At 42.1% G+C, this 20,321-nt stretch overlaps 1 protein-coding gene across 1 annotated transcript in view; it reads right to left on the bottom strand.

The window, feature by feature from the left end:
• doc2a (double C2-like domains, alpha) overlaps positions 1 to 9,869 on the bottom strand; it is an 85,830-nt gene extending 75,961 nt beyond the window's left edge. Inside the window, exon 1 of the mRNA XM_038708790.1 lies at positions 9,606 to 9,869. The gene's annotated coding sequence lies outside the window, so the exon portion shown is untranslated. The remainder of the gene's footprint in view (positions 1 to 9,605) is intronic.
• Between the last annotated feature and the right edge of the window lie 10,452 nt (positions 9,870 to 20,321).

Genomic DNA, 20,321 nt, shown 5'->3' on the forward strand with positions numbered 1-20,321 from the left:
AACAGCTGGGTCCAATTATCAAAGGAGTTGCCTCATCTCCCACCTAGAGACCCTCATCCTTCTCCACGTGAAGTGGTAGCAGGCCGAGAAAAGGAAGAGGACAAATCACTGATCAGGAAACTGTAGACTTTAAGAAAGTGGGAGAAAGTGATGGTGGGTGGATATCCACTCAGTGTGTAGAAAGCTCTGCAGGGAGTCCATAAGGAGGCCAAAGCAGAGACTTTCATCCAAACTAAAGAAGTGTGAGCAGAGTGAGGGCGTTGATCAAAGTGGGAACTGAAAAGCAGAATGACTCGACTGGATTTTTAGGTTCATGTTGTATTTTATGGATCTTTTTCTCTTCTGCACGACTTCATCAATCATTCCTGTAACAGTTTGGGAGGTAGTTTGGATGATTTGTTGGTTTCGTATTTTGTATGAAGTACATAAGAGCTTCTTGCTCATTTTTTTATAATGTTTATATCAGCGATCCTCCCTATTGAGGAAAAAAACTGCTGTGTTTAGCTGGATTCTCCCCTCAGAGGCGTTTGAATTGCTGCTGCGAGCAGAAGGAGGAGAGCTGATTCTGCATCCTGAGATAAAACAAACCAAATTGAATCTCAGACACTCGTACTCCTGCGTGTGAACCATCACTGCGGATACAAGGCGGCAGTAAACGAGCACACTGGTTTATGTCCAAGAAGGCGTTCAGAGTGAGAGTGTTGCAGGCGTGTGACTGCAGGCGCTGCTGACGAAACTCAATAAAGGAAATCCAGTTTGAGCAACGGACCCGAGAGTCTGAAGGTTTATCCGACAGCAAAACACTGCAAAGCAATTTATGATGCTGGGAGACAGGATCTCACAACACAGCGACAAAAAAACTGTGTCCTAGCTCCTCTCTTATACATCATGTACACAAATGACTGCCAGAGTGAGTTTACCAATAATCACAGTGTAAAGCAGCCCTATTCAATAGGCGGCCCGCGGGCCACATCCGGCCCAGGAGCAACCTCAAAGTGGCCCAGCATACATCTGATATATGACAACACAAGTAGCTAACGAGAGAGCTACTTCGTTTCCTTCTCATCTGATCTGATGAGAGTTTCAAATGTGCTGTACCGATAACAGCCAATCCATGACCTGCAGCCTCTCCCCTCCTCCGTGTCTCTGCAGCTGATGTTACCGAAGTTGACGACAACTACGCTCGTTAGTGTAAGTACGGGTGCGAAGTCACCTGACTTCTTCTGCCACTAGAGGCAACAAAAAATATGAGTCGTAATCAGTGTTGGGAAGTAATGCATTACTGTAATCAGATTACTTTTGTCTGTAACGCAGTAATGTAATGCATTACTGTTGATAACTTCCGTAATCACATTACAGTTACTAATAACAAAATCATTGTGTTACTTGCGTACTGGTTCTTCAACCATCCGCATAATGGGAGGAGAGAAAAATAAATCAAACGTCCCTTTTTGTGCGTTTTTGCGTAACACTTTTCCAACCTCACTTTTGACTTTTATGTCAGTTCATGAGGACACAGAAATGGCAGAGCTGCCAAGGACATCTTTCGAGGGGTGGAAGTATTTACATTAGTTTCGCGAGACGACAGCGATGCCCTCTAGTGGCTCTAATTTACTCCCCTATCCTGCAAGACACTAAATGTTCCTCACACAATGGAACTAATCTGCACAAAATATTGTTTTTGTTACAAAAGAGTAACGTAAATCCACTGAATTACATCCAAAAAAGTATTTAAGAAAAACAAAGTTTCAGTGATTGTTAATTGTAGTTGAAATATAGCCAGCGATGCATAAAGTCCAATTTAGTGGACAGATGATTAACCGTAATTTCCTCCCAACATAAAATCAATACTTGGAAAGTTTAACTATTGTATTATTCATTGGTTGTTTCTAGTTGTTACCAAATTTTATTTACCTGCAGGGGTCTCCTATAATTGGAGGAATAGCAAGATTTACTGGATAACTAGTAGTGTAGCTAGTTACTTTCAGCAGTGAGTAATCAAGTAAAGTATTACTTTGGATTATGGTATAATCCATTACCTTTTTTAAGTAACCACCACCAGTAACACTGGTCGTAATGAGCTGCTGCCTGATCGACCTGTACGGCCGTTTCCCTGCTGAGGACGGGCTGATCACGTGATACGTGTTTGATGCTGTGATGCTGATAAGTCGTTGCACACCTGTCACCACCTGCGCTCGTGTTCTTACTCGGCTCTGTTCGGGTCCTCAGACCGTCAGCAGGTAAAGCTGGTTTGGACCTTCGGTGATGGTGCAGTGTGGGATCTTTTGTTTCCATCACATGTGAAACGTTGTCAAATACACTTTTGGCTTGTTTGCTGGCTGCCGCTCTGCTGCAGTCATGTTTAATTCAGGGGGGAAGCAGCATTTATCAGCGGAAACATTCTCCCACATGAAAGTGAAAATCTGGTGCGCGTCCAGTGACTGATTTTCAGTCACAGTGGGATTACTGGTGAGATGCAGCAGCGGAGAGCTAAGCTGAGGGAAACGCAGTATACGGTATGCTAATGAAAACATGAAACGCCTCCTCACCTCCCTCGTTCACCCGCTCTCCTCTTCACTGTCCTATCTCAGCTGCCAGTCACTCCTGCTGTCTTTATTCTCATCCTGGTGTCTGTCTCCCCCTCCCTCCCCCTCCCTCCCCCTTGTGTAGCTTGTTTTCCTGCAGATATGTCTTCACCTATAGCTCTCTCCCTTCACTCACTCTTTCACTGTGGAGGGGTGACTCAGTGGTCAGTGTCACTTTGAATACTGACCTGATGGCTGACTGACAGGCGAGGCGAGGCGAGGCGCACCCTTAACTGATCACAGCCTCACATATAATGTCAGAACTTATTGATTTGTGCTCAAGCATTCAGCTGCTGTCGATAAAACAAACACTCATGCTGCTGTAGAGTCAGCTGTTTACTCTGCAGCATCATTCAGGGTTTATATGCGTCACGTAGTGTTGGAGTCAAGACCGACCAAACCGAGACCAAACCAAGACTTTTAGGGCTGAAACCAAGTCGAGACCAAGACCAGTTCCCCTCATTACATGACACAGAATAAAATGTGGAACAAGATCACAGGTACTTCTCAAATGTTCCCATTAAAACACCCACATACAAACAGTAAGAGCTGAAATCAACTTAAGAGTCTTTATTCAACGCTCCTTTTCCATGCTGACCATCGTGGGGAGGGGGGACAGTCGTTAACAGGGACAACACATTTATAATTAGGGTTATTTGTTGGATTTGAAGCAATAAGTTTTACATCAAATCAAAGTTAGGTTGTTAACAAATAAATCAGACGATGCAAATGCAATTTATTGATATTCCCAAAGTTACGGTCTTGACTGGTCTTGAAATTGCACGATGCCTTGCAGGAGACTGAAAGTGATTTAAGACGACTCATTGACATTTGTGAGAATGCAAATAACTAAAAATCCATCCAGAGCCTTTTTCAACATTTTGTCGCGTGGACACTTTGTAAATCAAGCTGTTGAGATAATTTATTTATTATTATACAACACGTTGCTGTCCTGTGAGAACCACGGACCAATAAACAGTCCAAAAAACAGCCTGTTTGCAGCTTTGTGACGATGCACTTTCCAGCTGATGCAAGGTTGAAAGAAGGAGAAACAGCCCGTCTCCAGCAGAAAAAAACGAGCGTACAAGTCGATCATGCAGCAGCTTATTACGACCCATATTTACGTGTTTGATAGGCCGCGACCTCTAGGGGCAAAAGGAGTTTTGTAGACGACTTACGTAATGTACCATAACACCATCATCTTTTCCTAAACCTAGAGGTTTTGTTGCCTCAACCTAATCAAACTACCACCGTTTCTCAATGTTTAACACGTGTTAATATATAATGTTAGGGTTGTGTATCGTTAGGATTTTCGACGATTCCAGCGCCAAATCGATACTTTTAAAATGGTTTTGTTGCCAAAACGGTGCCTGAACTGATGAAATTAATTAATTAAAAAAAGAAGCAAAAAAAAAGCCTAAAAATATATTAACTGTTTAAAGTATACTTAAAGATAAATATAAGTAAATACAAAACACAAAAAATTTACATACAAATTAACAACAATAAATAAAACCTAACCCAACTACAGTAATTTAACAATAAATACCAGCTACAGGACTGACAGCAAAATCTGTTGTGAGTTGGTATTTTTATGCTGCAAACCAACTTCAAACTTCACTGTGCATTCGACTAAGGCAGGAAGGTTTCATGTAGTTACTGTGTTTTCCAGCGTTTCCAGGAGGTCAGTGAAGGTGCCATGGCTGTCAGCGAATGTGTGATGCTATATTTTGGCAATGTTACTGCGGTGAATGGCGGCAACGCTTCCTACGTCTGTTTTCGGAGCACCAGAGCAAAAATATTTCAATTGACACATTTAAGTGGCACCGAAACGAGGTGCCGAAATCTGCGTTCTAGTTCAGGTAGGTACAGGTCGTATAAGAACCGGTTCCATATAGGTTTCGGGACCCAACCCTACTTAATGTAGCCTACTTAGGTCCGGGATGCCTGCAGCTGGACTGGTACTTGCCAACGCTTGTACAAGACGTTTTTTGACACCTTTTTTTGTCGTTGAGGTCTGAGGATGTGTTAAGAGGAACTAGTTTATCACCTGGAGATAAAGGGGATGAACTAAAGCCGCCAGACACATGAAGGGCAGTAAAAAGTACAGTGCTACTCTGAGGTGTGGTGCACTAGAAGAAGAAAGTAGCATACAACTAAAATACTCAAGTGCAAGTACCTCAAATGTGTACCTAAGTAGCCTACAGTACATGAGGTAATGTACTTAGTTACATGCCATCACTGACCTCGATGCTAATGCAGATTTAATAAAACGTACGGTCTTAGTGGAGGAGTGTATTCGAGTGCTTTTCTAGTCAGTTCAGTCTAAATTCACTCAAAGTACTATATAGTTAAACTATATAATTACATAATAAAAGATTATTATTACTCGTTAATGTTCTTTGCCATGAGTTCACATTACTCTGAGAAGAGGGGAACACCTGGGAGAGAACGTCAGTGGACGTCGTTACTTCCTCACAGGATGATGAGCGACCACCACGCTGCTCCACACTACTGGCTAAATCCATCATCACATAAAAAAACAAATTAATTCACTGCTCCTGCCAAAACCCTCTCTGGTACTCTGGGATTTTAAAAACCTCCAGTCACCGGAACGCCACATTATAATTTTTCCCCGCCAGCAGCTGCATGTAAATCAGAACTGTCTCAGCGCCGACACATACCTGATGTTACTGGCTGTTTTCAAGATGCTGCGTCGCAAGTGTCTGAGGAAGGACGGGGAACAAAGGGCTCACAGTAATTAAGAACCAATAAACAACCCGAAACTCCAGCCAAAAAGAAATCTGGTGACTCTAATTAAAGTTTAAATGCTGCTGCGTGCAAAGAATCACCTCCCTTCTTCCTAATTTGTTTTGTTTCTTTCTTTGAAAGTGACTTCTTTAAATAAGATAAAGATAAAGTACTGTATTTTTAAATGCTCTTGGATTTGGGTTTTTTTAAAAACCTGAGGAGTTCTTGTTCTACAGTCTACGAGGAAGTGACGTTAGGACATGAAAGGGCAATCAGAGCTTTGAGATAAAAATCACAGAAAATATTATTAAACATTTAAATCTGGCTGTGAGTTACTTTGCGTTTAGATTTTTCTGACTTAGATTTAACCAACCCGTTCTCATCCAAGCTCGTCACATATGGGCGCTTTGTCAAGGCCTCTCGTCGTTGCTTTTTAATGCCCTGGGTACATTTTAGCTTCGTTTTTGCACATGTAGCAAAAACAAATATGCAATGCCAGGTTAGACTTTCAAAATAAAACTAGTGGTTATGTGAAATGGCGCAGTTTGGTTTAGGAAAACATCACGGTTTCGCTTAAAAGAACTACTTTACTTATGTGACAGAAAAACAATCAATGTTGTTTTGTTTCACACGGGAAACGAACTCTGGTCTCCTGGGTGAAAACCTGGTTCTACGCTACGATAGCTTCCTCCATGTTGGACTCTCACCGTCCACTCAGGGCTCAGCTCTGCTGCAAATGCTGCAAATTCATGGATCAAATTTCATCAAAGTTGTCCTTACTGTAGGGGCCCAGGTTCAGGTCCGGCTTGCGGCCCATTGTTGCATGTCGCCCCCTATCTCTCTCCCTCCTTTCCTGTCTGTCCACTGTTCTGTCAATGCCCAAAAATATTTTTTTTTTAAAAAGAGTCCAACTTGACGCAAAACATTTGCACAATTAGACTCCTGCGAACTGAGTTTTATTTATATTTATATTAAGTTTTTGTGAATTGTTGCTGTTTTAAATGTCACAGTGTACTGACACATCCTGGAGTACACGTCTACGTCACCACAACCAACACAGCCTCACTCCCGGCTCGTCACATATTGACACTTGGTAAAGGCCCTTTAGCGTCATTTTTAAACCTTTAGGTCTCCGCGGTCAAGTTAGCAACACTTAGCAAGTCCGGTTAGACTTTCAAAATAAAACGCTAGCGTTTTGAAACGTTTTAAACAGCACATTATTAAAGTGGTGAAACGTTGCAGTTTGGTTCGGTTTAGGCACAAAAGCTACTTGGTTAAGGTAGGAAAAGATCATGGTTTGGGTTAAAATAACTACCTAGCAGGTCAGTTAACACGTAAGTTAACTTCAGGTTCAGGTTCCTGTATATTTACACCTGTAGGTAAATTACGTTCCAGAGAACAAGTTTAGGCTATTTCTCAGTCATATAAACAATAACATCATACAAACAGAACAAGACACTAAAATCACATTAAAACAATCTCCATCTTAATACTATTCATAAAATTAATCCCTACGGGAACAAAGCTGTTTTTATATCGCTTTGTTGTACACCGCAGTACTCTAAACCGTCGGTTGGACGGCAGATACTGGAATTCATAATACAGCAGATGAAGCTGGTCACTCAAAATTGAAATACTCATGCGCTGTTACTGCCTAGTATACAGCGAAGCTGGGTTCAGTAGTGGTTCCCCAATCAACCTGCTGGACCATTTCACAATCTGGTTAATAGAGTTCCGACTCTTTAACGTTAAGTTCCCGTACCAAGATACCAGAGAAAAGGAGAGTACAGATTCAATAAAAGCACGATAAAACAAAATCAACAGTGTTTTCTCAATTTGAAATTGACACAGTTTCCTTAAAAAGAACAGACGATGATGACCCTTATTACACACCATTTCACAGTTTGCTTCAAAACTCAGCTTTTAATCAATGATTGTCCGAAGGTATTTGTAAGACTGCACACACTCCATTGTTTTCACCCTTAATGGATGTGACTTCATGCATATGGACATTCCTTCTGATATCAATAACCATATCCTTGGTCTTCAGTACACCACTTTCTTAATGTACGCAATTTACGTGACTTGCCTAACTTAAATAAAAATATTTAATGTTGACTTTTTGTTTCACACGAACCCCAGTCTCCTGGTTCAAAGTCTGGGTCTCCAACCGCCTCCTTACTCAGTCTTTTCTGTTAAATATCATATACTGTACCTACCTTTACCGCCAAACGCTGACGCTGCAGGGCTTCCCCCGCCGCGCTGACCTATGACGCTACAGGGATGCCCAGTGCGTCACAAACTGACACCGATGGGTCTTGACCGTGCGTCTATATGTGATGAGTCGGGGAGAGAGAACGGGTTGCCACAACAAGCTGAGAAGTAAAACCACTAGAGGTCAGCAAAAAGGTTTCAGGAGGTGCATGTTGCTGATTACAGTGATGTGCTTTAACCTAGTGGTATCTCCACTTTTAATACTTTAAAAAGAAATCTTAAAACATAGTTTTACATTTTTTAGTTGAGTGTTTCCCTTACCCTTATTTAAGCTTGCTTAACTATGAGTCCGTTAAGCTTGCAAGCATCGCCGCTATTGTTTATGATATTCCCCGCTAACCTTCTGTCCTAGTGATTTTTTTGCTTGTGATTTTAATATTTTGTTTGATTTGTTTTATATGTTCACATCTATATCTGTGCATTTTATTTCACTCCTGTGTGTATTTGCTGTTAAGCACCTTGCACTGCATTCAAGCACAAAAGGTGCTATGTAAGTAGTTTGATTGATGATCAGTCAGGCTGAAACTGAAATGACACAGGGAGAAAACGAAACCTGAGGAAAGTATAGCTGCGCTGTAATCCCCCGGGCTGAGGATTAAACTCGGTGTGCAGTGGAGGTGAACATCTACAAGCAGCATCCGGGTAAAAAAATGTCAAAGTAAAATATTTATTTTAGTAAAAAGTATTACCTGCCAAACGTACTTCAGTATCAAAACATTACTGTCCGTTTAAAACCACGTACCTCCCTAGTTGATCATTTGTTTGTTCTCTGGAGGATTATATGCTTTTTTGTAGGTTTAGACAACAATTCAAGATTTTAAGATAAAAAAACAGAACTCCTGTCACGAAGCTTAAAACAAGATAAGGTGGCATTTTAGCAAAACATGGTTTTATTTTTATTCCAATAAAAGTAAAAGTACTCGTGCTGAGTGGTGTTATCGTAAATTATTATAACAGATGCACCATGTGAACAAAACTTGGACTAACAGAACTGGTTGAGGACGAGCTAATTTGACTGTGTGACATGGGTCCACAGACCAGGTTCTGTTTATTAAAATCAGACATTTACTGGTTTAATTCCTTTTGTTCTTTACTAGAGTAGAAAATACGTTCTGGGGAATAATTTACAAGTACCAAAAGATTCTACTCAAACCTGCATTAACTGTTTTATTTTGGTTTCAGCACAACAAGCAGTGACCAGCTCATAAAGTATTTGGTTAAAGGGTTAGGGTTATAGGGTTATATAGTAATATTATTAGTACTTCATATACTGATGGGTTGTTTAATCTTTAACAATGCATCACATTTTATAAGATGATCATATTACGTTGCATTTATTTGACGTGCCCAACGGACAACAACTACATTCAAAATCCCTGAGAACAAAAACTAGAAGTCCTTAAAAAAGGAATAAAGCTACCGTAGAAAAAAAAGTTGCAGGTTGAGAATCATTATTGGGTGCTGCAGGTGCAATATAGAAAGATATTGTGCTATTATATTTATGGATTCTGCACAAACGTCCTTAACATATATTATACATATTAACATACAAACAGTGTGTTTTACTCATATGATGCAGTACTGTAGTTTATAAGAGAGGAAATGTGTGTGTATTATGAGACAAATATCGAATAGTAGTTTTTCATATACAGGTGTGTTGTTTAGTCTTGCATTTATCTGACGTACAACAACTGCATTCATAACAAATGAGAAGTGTTTTATTTTATTTGTTTTTGATGTAAATTTTAATCAGAAATACTACTACGTACTCAGTTCCCTGTGACATGCCGCAGAAGCCAAAGGATAAAATGCAATAAAAAACATCGACTCTCAGTCACACTTGAAAAGAGAAACCGACCGATGATGAAGAGGGATTAAAAAATAATCTAAAAGCCTCTGAGAAGTGTATAAAAAAGGAAAAGCAGTAAAAACAATCATCACACAGGACGAAGAGGAACATCTGAGGAGGAGAACAAAAGTAATCTTTCTTCTTACCTTTGATTGTGTGAGTGGAGGAGATTCCTGCACAAACAGGTGGATGTCAGAGCATGAGCGGTCCGCACTAACAGGTGGAGAGAGAGGCGGCGAGCAGCCGCGCGGTCGAGAGAGGTAGGGGGGAGGAAGAGAGAGAGAGAGAGAGAGCTCCCCTTCATAGATTTAGACTTTTAACCCTTCCCCTTCCTTTCATCTGCCTGTTTTTTCTCTACGTGTGATTTCTGTGTTTAATATCCTCTCGCTGAGCTTCACATTTATCTGAAATGTCAACAGCGATGAAGCTCTTCCTTTAATCACACTACACATGTATTAGATTAACTCTCCCTCCCTCTCTCTCCTTCTCCTTTTCTTTCCCTGTGGCTGCAGATTGCAGGTGGGGGGGGGGGGGGCAGCAAAATAATGTGCCAACAGCAGCATCTGTCTCTCTCTCTCTCTCTCTCTCTCTCTCTCTCTCTCGCTGTATAATTTGTGGTTAATGATGCCTAATGATACACGTGTGCATCCAACACACATATACAATCACATTTCCATGCATGGCTGCAGTTTTGTTTACTCCTCCCTTCCAGGAAAGGGTGTAGATGATCTGGCCCTCCATCCCTCCTCCCCCCCCCCCCCCTTTGTTTTATTCTTCTTTAACCCTCCTCCTCCTCCTCTTCTTCTCTCCTGTGGTCAGACAGATAGGTATCCCAGGGGTGAAGGAACCCCTTGTTAAAAAAAGACTCCCACCCTCCATATGTCCTCCTCCTCCTCCTCCTCTTCTCCTCGCTGCATCTCATCCACCCACACACTCCCTCCACCCATCCAGGCATGCCAAATGGACTAGGGGGGAACCCTGAGATGATTTTCTTTTTGTAATTCTTCATCCACACCTCTCCCCTGTCCATCTCCATCAGTGATCTGGAGTGATGCAAAGCCCTGCAGGCCAGTTCAGTGGAACATAAAAATATACCACGGCTGCTGCTGCTGCGTTGGGTTTTTGTCTTGTGAAGCCCAGATGGAACACTTTTCTTTTTTTTCTGTTTTCCACCAGCTGACAGCGAAGAGTCTGAGAGCAAAGCCTCTCACCATCTCTGCTGCTCTGAGAAAATCAGCACTGGGTCGTGGCACTTTGTTTTGCAGGAGGTATTTCTTTATTAAAGTGAAGCTGTGTTTGCGGACAGTAAAGATCAGTGGGTTGATGACATCTGTAAACCAAAACTGGCATTTAGGATGATACACTGCAAAATGTGCAGGTGTGAGGGATATATAGATAGTTCTCCTTTACTTTTCTGTTGTTATGAGCCATCTAGTGAGTGAAGTAAGACGTGGAGATGAAGTCCAAAAAACGAACAAAATAAAAATCCATTCACAAAAAAGGGGTGGAGTTAACAGCAGATGACCAATCACAAACATGGACAAGTCTACTGGCAACAGAGCGTCATATCTTAGGCCCGTCCACACTTCTCCGTTTTAGTTTACAAACGGAGTATTAAAACGAATACGATCTCCGTCCACAGCAGCGTTTTAGGGTTCATCTCCGTCTACATTAAAACGCACGACTAGTGGGCGTTAACGTACAGTGGGCATGCACCTGCTGGTGTAACCATGAAGCATGATGGTCTGTTCCGTAGTCACAGAAGATTTGGAGAAAGAATAAAGAAGTGCAGATGAAGAATCTCACCTTTTTTTGCACGCACCAATAACGAGCTGGGACTGTTACTGACTGCAACACGGGAGTGTGGCGGCGGAAAACAGACTGGAAAGTAAACAGCGACACGCTCAGTACAAGTGTAGGCAGATAAGTGTTATTTACACGGTACAGACCATTTTAATAAAAATACTAAATCAAAAACTCTGTCAGCAGCATCGTGTTTCTGCTTTGCTTGACTTAGAAGAGCCAATCAGAGAGCCGAACGTGAGCGTATGCGACATTGTTTCTAAAGTCCTGTTTTAGGTCTTCGTTTACCCTGTTTTAGTTTGGATTTTTACTAAATGAACATCACGCTGTGTTGAAGAAGACTTGAAACTAGCGACTGAGACCATAAACTCATCAGGAAAGTGTTTACTGAGGGAATAAATCAGCTGACAAGTAGAAACATTTTCTCATAGACTTCTATACAATCACACTTCTTTCTGCAGCCGCTGGAGGCACCCCCTGCTGGCTGCTGGAGAGGACGCAGGTTTAAGTCGCCCCCTCCTGGCTGCTAGAGAGGACGCGGGTTTAAGTCGCCCCCTGCTGGCTGCTGGAGAGGACGCAGGTTTAAGTCGCCCCCTCCTGGCTGCTAGAGAGGACGCGGGTTTAAGTCGCCCCCTGCTGGCTGCTGGAGAGGATGCAGGTTTAAGTCGCCCCCTGCTGGCTGCTGGAGAGGAAGCAGGTTTAAGTCGCCCCCTGCTGGCTGTTAGAGAGGACGCAGGTTTAAGTCGCCCCCTGCTGGCCGCTAGAGAGGACGCAGGTTTAAGTCGCCCCCTACTGACTGCTAGAGAGGACGCAGGTTTAAGTCGCCCCCTGCTGGCTGCTAGAGAGGACGCAGGTTTAAGTCGCCCCCTGCTGGCTGCTAGAGAGAACGCAGGTTTAAGTCGCCCCCTGCTGGCTGCTAGAGAGGACGCAGGTTTAAGTCGCCTCCTGCTGGCTGCTAGAGAGAACGCAGGTTTAAGTCACCCCCTGCTGGCTACTGGAGAGGACGCAGGTTTAAGTCGCCCCCTGCTGGCTGCTAGAGAGGACGCAGGTTTAAGTCGCCCCCTACTGACTGCTAGAGAGGACGCAGGTTTAAGTCGCCCCCTGCTGGCCGCTAGAGAGGACGCAGGTTTAAGTCGCCCCCTGCTGGCTGCTGGAGAGGACGCAGGTTTAAGTCGCCCCCTGCTGGCTGCTAGAGAGGACGCAGGTTTAAGTCGCCCCCTGCTGGCTGCTAGAGAGGACGCAGGTTTAAGTCGCCCCCTGCTGGCTGCTAGAGAGGACGCAGGTTTAAGTCGCCCCCTGCTGGCTGCTAGAGAGGACGCAGGTTTAAGTCGCCCCCTGCTGGCCGCTAGAGAGGACGCAGGTTTAAGTCGCCCCCTACTGACTGCTAGAGAGGACGCAGGTTTAAGTCGCCCCCTGCTGGCTGCTAGAGAGGACGCAGGTTTAAGTCGCCCCCTGCTGGCTGCTAGAGAGAACGCAGGTTTAAGTCGCCCCCTGCTGGCTGCTAGAGAGGACGCAGGTTTAAGTCGCCTCCTGCTGGCTGCTAGAGAGAACGCAGGTTTAAGTCACCCCCTGCTGGCTACTGGAGAGGACGCAGGTTTAAGTCGCCCCCTGCTGGCTGCTAGAGAGGACGCAGGTTTAAGTCGCCCCCTACTGACTGCTAGAGAGGACGCAGGTTTAAGTCGCCCCCTGCTGGCCGCTAGAGAGGACGCAGGTTTAAGTCGCCCCCTGCTGGCTGCTGGAGAGGACGCAGGTTTAAGTCGCCCCCTGCTGGCTGCTAGAGAGGACGCAGGTTTAAGTCGCCCCCTGCTGGCTGCTAGAGAGGACGCAGGTTTAAGTCGCCCCCTGCTGGCTGCTAGAGAGGACGCAGGTTTAAGTCGCCCCCTGCTGGCTGCTAGAGAGGACGCAGGTTTAAGTCGCCCCCTGCTGGCTGCTAGAGAGGACGCAGATTTATGGCTCTTCAGCACTGGCTCACCGCTCAGTTTCACCTCAGCTCTCTGTAAGAACCACATGTAGCTGTGAGCCACTGTTAGCAGTTAACCTCTTCTAAGACATAAACATCCCCCCAGCCCACCTCCAATGATTTATCACTTTAACAGCCGTCTCTCAGGGGCCCGAGGGGACTTTTCTACATGTGATGTATTTGCCTCCGGCTCTTCTCCTCCACATCTGACATGTATATGAACATTCATCATCATTTCACTCCACGTTTGAATTCTATGCAGGAAAGTGACAGAAAGTAAAACCAGCAAGGCTCGAAAATATAGAAGAGGAAATGATGTGAGTGCAGTTTGTGATTATTACTGCGACAAAAAAGATCAGGGTGTTTTTTTAAATGATAACCAGGATAAGAAAAACTCTGTTTATCTCTGATGATATGTTTCAGCTCCCGTCATTGATCAGATTGATCAGTTCTCCTGCACAGCTCTGGGATCAGCTGCTCAGTTATAATCGTCACGATGTGTCCGAGTGGATGTTCAAGACTTACAGTTGAGACGTACCTGGTTAGTTTCACTGTCCATTTTTCCATCACGCGGACTTCCGTGTTTAACAAGATAATTACCGTAACACTTCGACTAACTGAACAGTGTACTTTGTACTGGCAACACTTCTGTACGGAAGATGAATAATAAGAAAAAGAAGCCGTAGCGCTTTGCACAGCGTGCTCAGTGAATGATTCATCATTCTGGCCACACTCTGCTGCCCTCTGGTGGACAAACGTTTACTTAGAAACCTGTAAATAATTTCTTAAAGCCGAGTTCACACTACAAGATTTTAAGCCCAATCCGCGAGCCGCTGAGCTTGCAGACAGTCGGGCTGCGATCAGGGGCAAATCAACGAGCGATCAGAGCTCGCCAATCGTTATGTGTGAACTACTTACTCAATGACGAATCAAAGAGGTTCGCCGACCCCAGCCAGAAAACTAGCATGCTAAATATGTAGAGCTGTCGGCTGACTCGACACTAACATCCAGCCAATGAGAGCCGGCAGCTACTTTTTCACTACACAACATGTTTTTCTTTCTTTACTGCTGCTCTGCACCTTTTCTGCCGTTCCTTCTTCATGTCCAACCAAACGCTCGCCATCCTGTTAATTATTAACGATAACGAGTCACATAATTGAAAATGTTAAGTGCCGCCCGTGCCTCCTTCATTCTTTGCCTCGCAGATATGTGCTGCCAATGAAACAGTCATGTATTATGCAGATTGAGTGTTATTAACCCTGATGACCCGTAAGAAATGAGACAATAACCCTTCAGGTCTAATTTCATTTGCATCACAGCGTCCGTCCGACGCTGCTTCATCGTACTCGGTCCACACTCTCCCTTTGTGAACCTTCGTTTCTGAATCCTCTGCAGGTATGGAGACTGTTGACCCTGAATCACACAGACACTCATCTGCATAATTAAATAGGGAATTAATGAAAAAGACATATATTTCAAGAAGTGAAATGTTTAGTTTTATGCTTTTTCAGACTCTGAATGTTAGACAGATAACAAAATAAGAAAGTAAAATTGCGTGTTATAAGAGGATCATGGCTCCAGTAAGATAAGGGTCAACTAAAACCTTGACTAGGGTTTGAATTTAGTAAAAGTTTATTTCATTTTACATTTATTTTTTTAATGTTTATTATATTCTGTATTTTTTCTTGGAAGCCTTAGCAGCTTCTGTCTCCGCCCACATGCGTCTGTGAATCTGCTTGTTGAAGGTTCCAGCTGTGCGAGTCTCTGTAGCCCACAGTGACACTCTGAGAGTCTGAAGAGTCTGCGTGAATCTTTGCAGGACTATGATTGCAGACATCCAGCTGCCGCTAACAGAAAATAAAAAAGGAACACACGTGGAGGCGTTTGCTGACAGGAGTTCAGAGAGAGAGACAGTTCTCCTTTACAAAAATGTTCTGAAATTTTGGGTGACAAACCCATACAGTAAACTGTGAAGTTTTGCCAAAGACGTCAACGTATTGTGTTGCAGAAGTATCCTCTGAAGTTAGCATGCTAACTAGCCTCCAGAGGCGACAGATAATACAGCTGGGGCCTCCACCTTAGTTTCAGCTGGGAGAGGCGAGTTTGCTGCGTTACACACACTCTCTGAGCTTTTTTTATTTTAATAAACCAAAACTCACAAAATTTCAAGAAAGAAAATATTCTTCCACCTGTTTTCCTTATCGAGCAGAAAAAATCAAGTTTATCTCTCTCACCAAACTAATTGCCTCGTTCCAAAGAACCACCATCTCTGCTGTGGTGGAAATAAACCCTTAATTTAGCGTGTTAGATGTGAAAACATTTTGTGCTCTACACGCTGTCTCTGCCTCTCTGAGGCCCGACCTCCTGCTTGATGCCCTTTTATTCTAAAAATCATTCTGTAAGACACTTATAATTTTGTACTTTTCCCTAACCTTTTAAATGCAGGATTTTCACATGTAACCAGTGGCGTTTTCCTCCAGAGGCCGAGGGAAACCAGGCTTCCCCTGTTCTTATCAGACTCTATATATCGTTTAAATAAAAACACAATGTTTATAGTTAGTATAGTTGTATACTTATAGTTTCGATAAATCTGTTGCTGTCGTCTCTTCTCTATTTCTCACTGAGTATTTTACAGTATGTTAAACAGCGGCCCTCTGATGTGCAGTGAAACGCTATATTGCCCCCCCGTAGACTGGCCTTCAGTCTGACTACGCAGGGAGGCCAAGCAGAGCTGCCATCCTTTTGTAATTTACCCCACGCCACTGTTTGTAACAGTATTTCTACACTTCGATCTCTGAGTACGTCTTCCTCTGCAGAACCCTCAGTGGGCTCCTGCCTGGATCTGGTTTTCCTTTTGATGGCTCACCTGATGTGATGCAGAAGCTACTTATTAAGTAGGGTTAAAACTTCTACCAAAAATCGGCCCTTCTCCAGGCGCCGTCATCGTCTCTGGCTCCTGCTTTGTGGTGTCTTCGTCTCCACTGTGTCGTGGTTGTGATCAGTGACCAGACTGCAGTCACGTGGCCCCTCACATGTAGTTCGTTGGGGATTCAGCTCACGCCTCTGATCCCTGAACGACACCACCGACTTTCTCATCTCTTCTTTCTTTGGATGCTTCGGTCTCGGGGGTCCACACTTCAAAGCTCATCCCTCTGCACTTCCTCCAGCGAGAATCTGCTCCACAAGTTTGACCATCAACCCCAACACGGCAACTCTGTGTGACTTCATCAGTTATTCATGATGTTCTCAATTCACTCTTGATTCACCCACACCTTTGTTACTTCACATTTTACACCCTGAAGATGTATCACGAGTTTAAACATGCAAAAGAAAAATCCAAAATCCAAAAACCCCTCAGGTGTTGTTCAGTCGTCATCATCGACGCCTGAAGAGCTCCTCAGATTACTGCAGCAAAGGCTGTTTGGAAAGTGTAAATAAACACTGGTCCTGATTGTGATGTTGCAAAGCCAGACGTTTGGCTCGTCTGGAGAAAGTCTTGCTACATCTCTTCGTGCATTGTCGCCACCGACTTTCACTCAGCAGAACAGTGTTAATCCCCCGGCAGGGATGTGAATCGTGTTGTGCACATGTGTCCATGTGTGCGTGCTCATTGCTCCACAGGTGTACCTGTTAAAGGAACATAATACCACACTGATTCCTGAGAGTCGGGACAAAACATGTCCCACATAGAAAAGTCTAATTTATAGCAAAAATTAAGAAATTCAGCATGTATGGCATACTTACAAAGTTAAATCTGAAGGAATTGTATATACCCATCTGATTTTCAGAATAAACTTTTTTATCTTTTTGGGGAAAAGTTGTTTAAATATATGGTCTGTGGTTAGATAGTCCATGTTATTGCACTTGTCCTCAGCATGAAGTTACAATATTAACCATCCCAAAAAAAATGAAAAAAGCTCTACAATTGTGAAAACATATATATCAAATAAAAATAAGGGGTATAAATATAAAAAACAATGCATGAAGTGAACATCAAACAATATTTTCCATAAAAATCTGCCTATTAAAGTTGCGTCCTCAGCTTCTGTCAACTCCGTCAGATTTTTTCATAAAGCTCTTTAAATCAGGAAATAGCATGGTCAGCTATATCCTTGAGGACCCCTTTTTATCTCCCTGTCTGTGGTGAATGCAGCACTACCACACATGCTCTGGTAAGTTTGACATTTTTTTATATTTTAGACAAACAATGTCAATATTCCTTTGGTCACAGCTGCACAATGTCAATACCATCTTTCGTTTAAGATACTTTTTTAAAACCATAGTGGATTGAATTAAAGCATTTTAGTGAGGTTATTGGGACAGTTAGCAACTGAGGAAAAACTACCTAGCTGCAGTGTAAAATACATGTTTTGGCGGGAAAATACATGCCCTTACGTCAACTCCGTCAGACGTCAACTCCGTCAGGTTCTATGTCTGACAGAGTTGACCTGTAAGCTGATGGAGTTGACAAATCTACCAATAACCTCTTAATGTGTGAATATAATATTATTTGTGAATATAGTGAAGAGTTAAACTGTTATTTCAGGGTTTTATTTAGACATAAATGCACATACATAGCATGCATTACATTATTTAACCATACACATCTGACTTGTAGAGAATGGTGAGGCAGTGGTCTGCTTATTATTGTGTAACGTGTAACTTTGCCAGCACATTAATATATATATATATATATATATATATATATATATATATATATATTGTGTATATGTATATGTAGAGACAGAGATAGAGAAATTAGAAGCCAATGTAGGGCTGGGGGGCGATATGACCAAAAAAACATTTATCATGATCTGAATTATCAAAATCTGATTCTATAGTCTTATTCATGTACATTTTCCTTTATTTAAATTTGTATTGTAGGGAAGCATGGCCAGACAGAAATTGTCAGTTGAGGAGCAAAGGAGAAGAAATAGAGAGTACCAACAAAAGAGAAGAGAAAAATTAAACAGTGACCAAGAGAGCAAGCATGCTATGCAAGAGAAGGAAAGACAAAGGTGGAAGAAGAGAGTTAAAGACAAAAAAGTAAAACAAATAGACGAGATGGGAGACAGGGCAAAGAGGAATTTGAGAAAGTATTGGAGAGAGGCACAGAAAAGGTCCAGAGAGAAAAGATCCAAGGAAGATGCAGTGCTGAAGGCACACACCCCTCCAGATAGTCCGCAAGATCATGATATTCAAGAATACAGTGCCAGACACAGCAGACAGTCTCTCAGACAGGAAAGGGAGAGAAGTAAAACGAGAAAAAGACATTCAAGAGAAATAAAAAAATTGAAAGAGAAGCTTAAGAAGGTAACAAAGCAACGAAACAAAATGAGAAAGAAAATATATAGAAGAAGAAACGCTACAAATAAAACACCACTTGACCAGTCAAATTAAGAAAACGAGAGATTTACAGCATAACCCCTGATGTGATGGACTTCATAGAGCGTATGCATGTCCGACGCCTGCTGCTCAAGGCATAAGTGCAGGTTAGACAAAAATTAAATCTTAAAGGGTTAGTTCACCCAAAAATGAAAATTCTGTCAGTATTTACTCACCCTCATGTTGTTCCAAACCTCTATGTGTTTATTTGTTCTGCTGTACACAAAGGAAGATATTTGGAAGAATGTTTTAATCAAACAGATCTCATTCCCCATTGACTACCATAGTAGGAAAAAATACATACTATGGTAGTCAATGGGGAATGAGATCTGTTTGATTAAAACATTCTTCCAAATATCTTCCTTTGTGTACAGCAGAACAAATAGAGGTTTGGAACAACATGAGGGTGAGTAAATACTGACAGAATTTTCATTTTTGAGTGAACTAACCCTTTAACTAAGCTAACTGAACCTGATTCTAAGCTACAGATTATGTGTTGCAGTATTGTTGTCAAGGAATGTCCATTTAAGACCACACCCAGTATAAAGTAGGCAGTGCAGGGCAATCCCACATTCAACACATCCACCCACACAGACACACACACACGCACACCACTTTAAAGTAAATGGCTACTTACAAAGGAGGAAAGGAAGAGGAGAAGAGGTGGATGAGAAAAAGGAGAGCATAAGAAGTTGTATAGGGGAGGTAGATGAAAACAGAAGGGGAGGAGGGCCCCTGGTTTCTGGCTTTTTTTTTGATATTTGGAAATGGTGTAATTTATAATAGCTGTAAACGGTGTATGTGCAATATGTTTATTATAGTTGCTTTACAGTAAGTTCAATACTCTAATAACAAGGAGTAGTTTTAGTAGTAGTTTAAAGAGCACATCTGTTCAATAATCACAATGCACATATTTTTTTGTCAACACCGTCAGATCTTCATCAACAGCGTTGGATGTATGTTTTTGTTAATTTTTTGGGAAGAAATGTTTTCTTCCTTCAGTTTATGTTGTTTTTTTAAATAAAGGACCATCTGATCTAAATCTTCTTATGTTTTGTTTATTTAAGGAATTTGTTTTTACAATATTGAAATTAAAATCAAAGTTTGAAAATGCAAATATTTAGAAATCTGAGTTTTCAGAATCGTGTGAAATCACAACTTAAGTTTATATATTGTATTTTTTTACATATCAGTGTAACTAAACACTACTACAATATACTTCAGAAGTTTATATTCTTGTTGGATTGGAAGAATTAAAATTGTATACTTTTTAGTGTGTCTGACGGAGTTGACACAAATCCAGCTCTGAAGGGAAACATGTTCATTTGTTAAAAATATGTTTTTATTTAGAACCTGTTCCTTTACATGGTTAAATAGCTAAGACCTTTCTCTGCAGAAACATACAACTCTAATTGATATACTGTGTATTTTTTTTTTTTTTATTTTAAAAAGTGTTTTGTCCCAACTCTCAAGAATCAGTGATCAACAATAAAGGATATTGACATTGGCATCAGAGGGGTCATTTAGACTGGGGACGCTTGCTAAGGCCTCACACTTCAAAGTGCTTGTCCATTTGTCCAACAGTGTCTGAAGCAAGATTATTATCGTCAATGAAAAAACATTTTCTAACTAAGATAAAAATTAAAACAATGCTTTACACTAACTAACCAACTGAAACCGACTAAAATAAACTAAAAAGCTAAAGTCGGGAGAA

Source organism: Micropterus salmoides, unplaced genomic scaffold (genome assembly GCF_014851395.1).
Source record: "Micropterus salmoides isolate LMB-PRFRI ecotype aquatic unplaced genomic scaffold, ASM1485139v1 Ms_hic_scaffold_10, whole genome shotgun sequence".
Taxonomy (NCBI): Eukaryota; Metazoa; Chordata; class Actinopteri; order Centrarchiformes; family Centrarchidae; genus Micropterus; species Micropterus salmoides.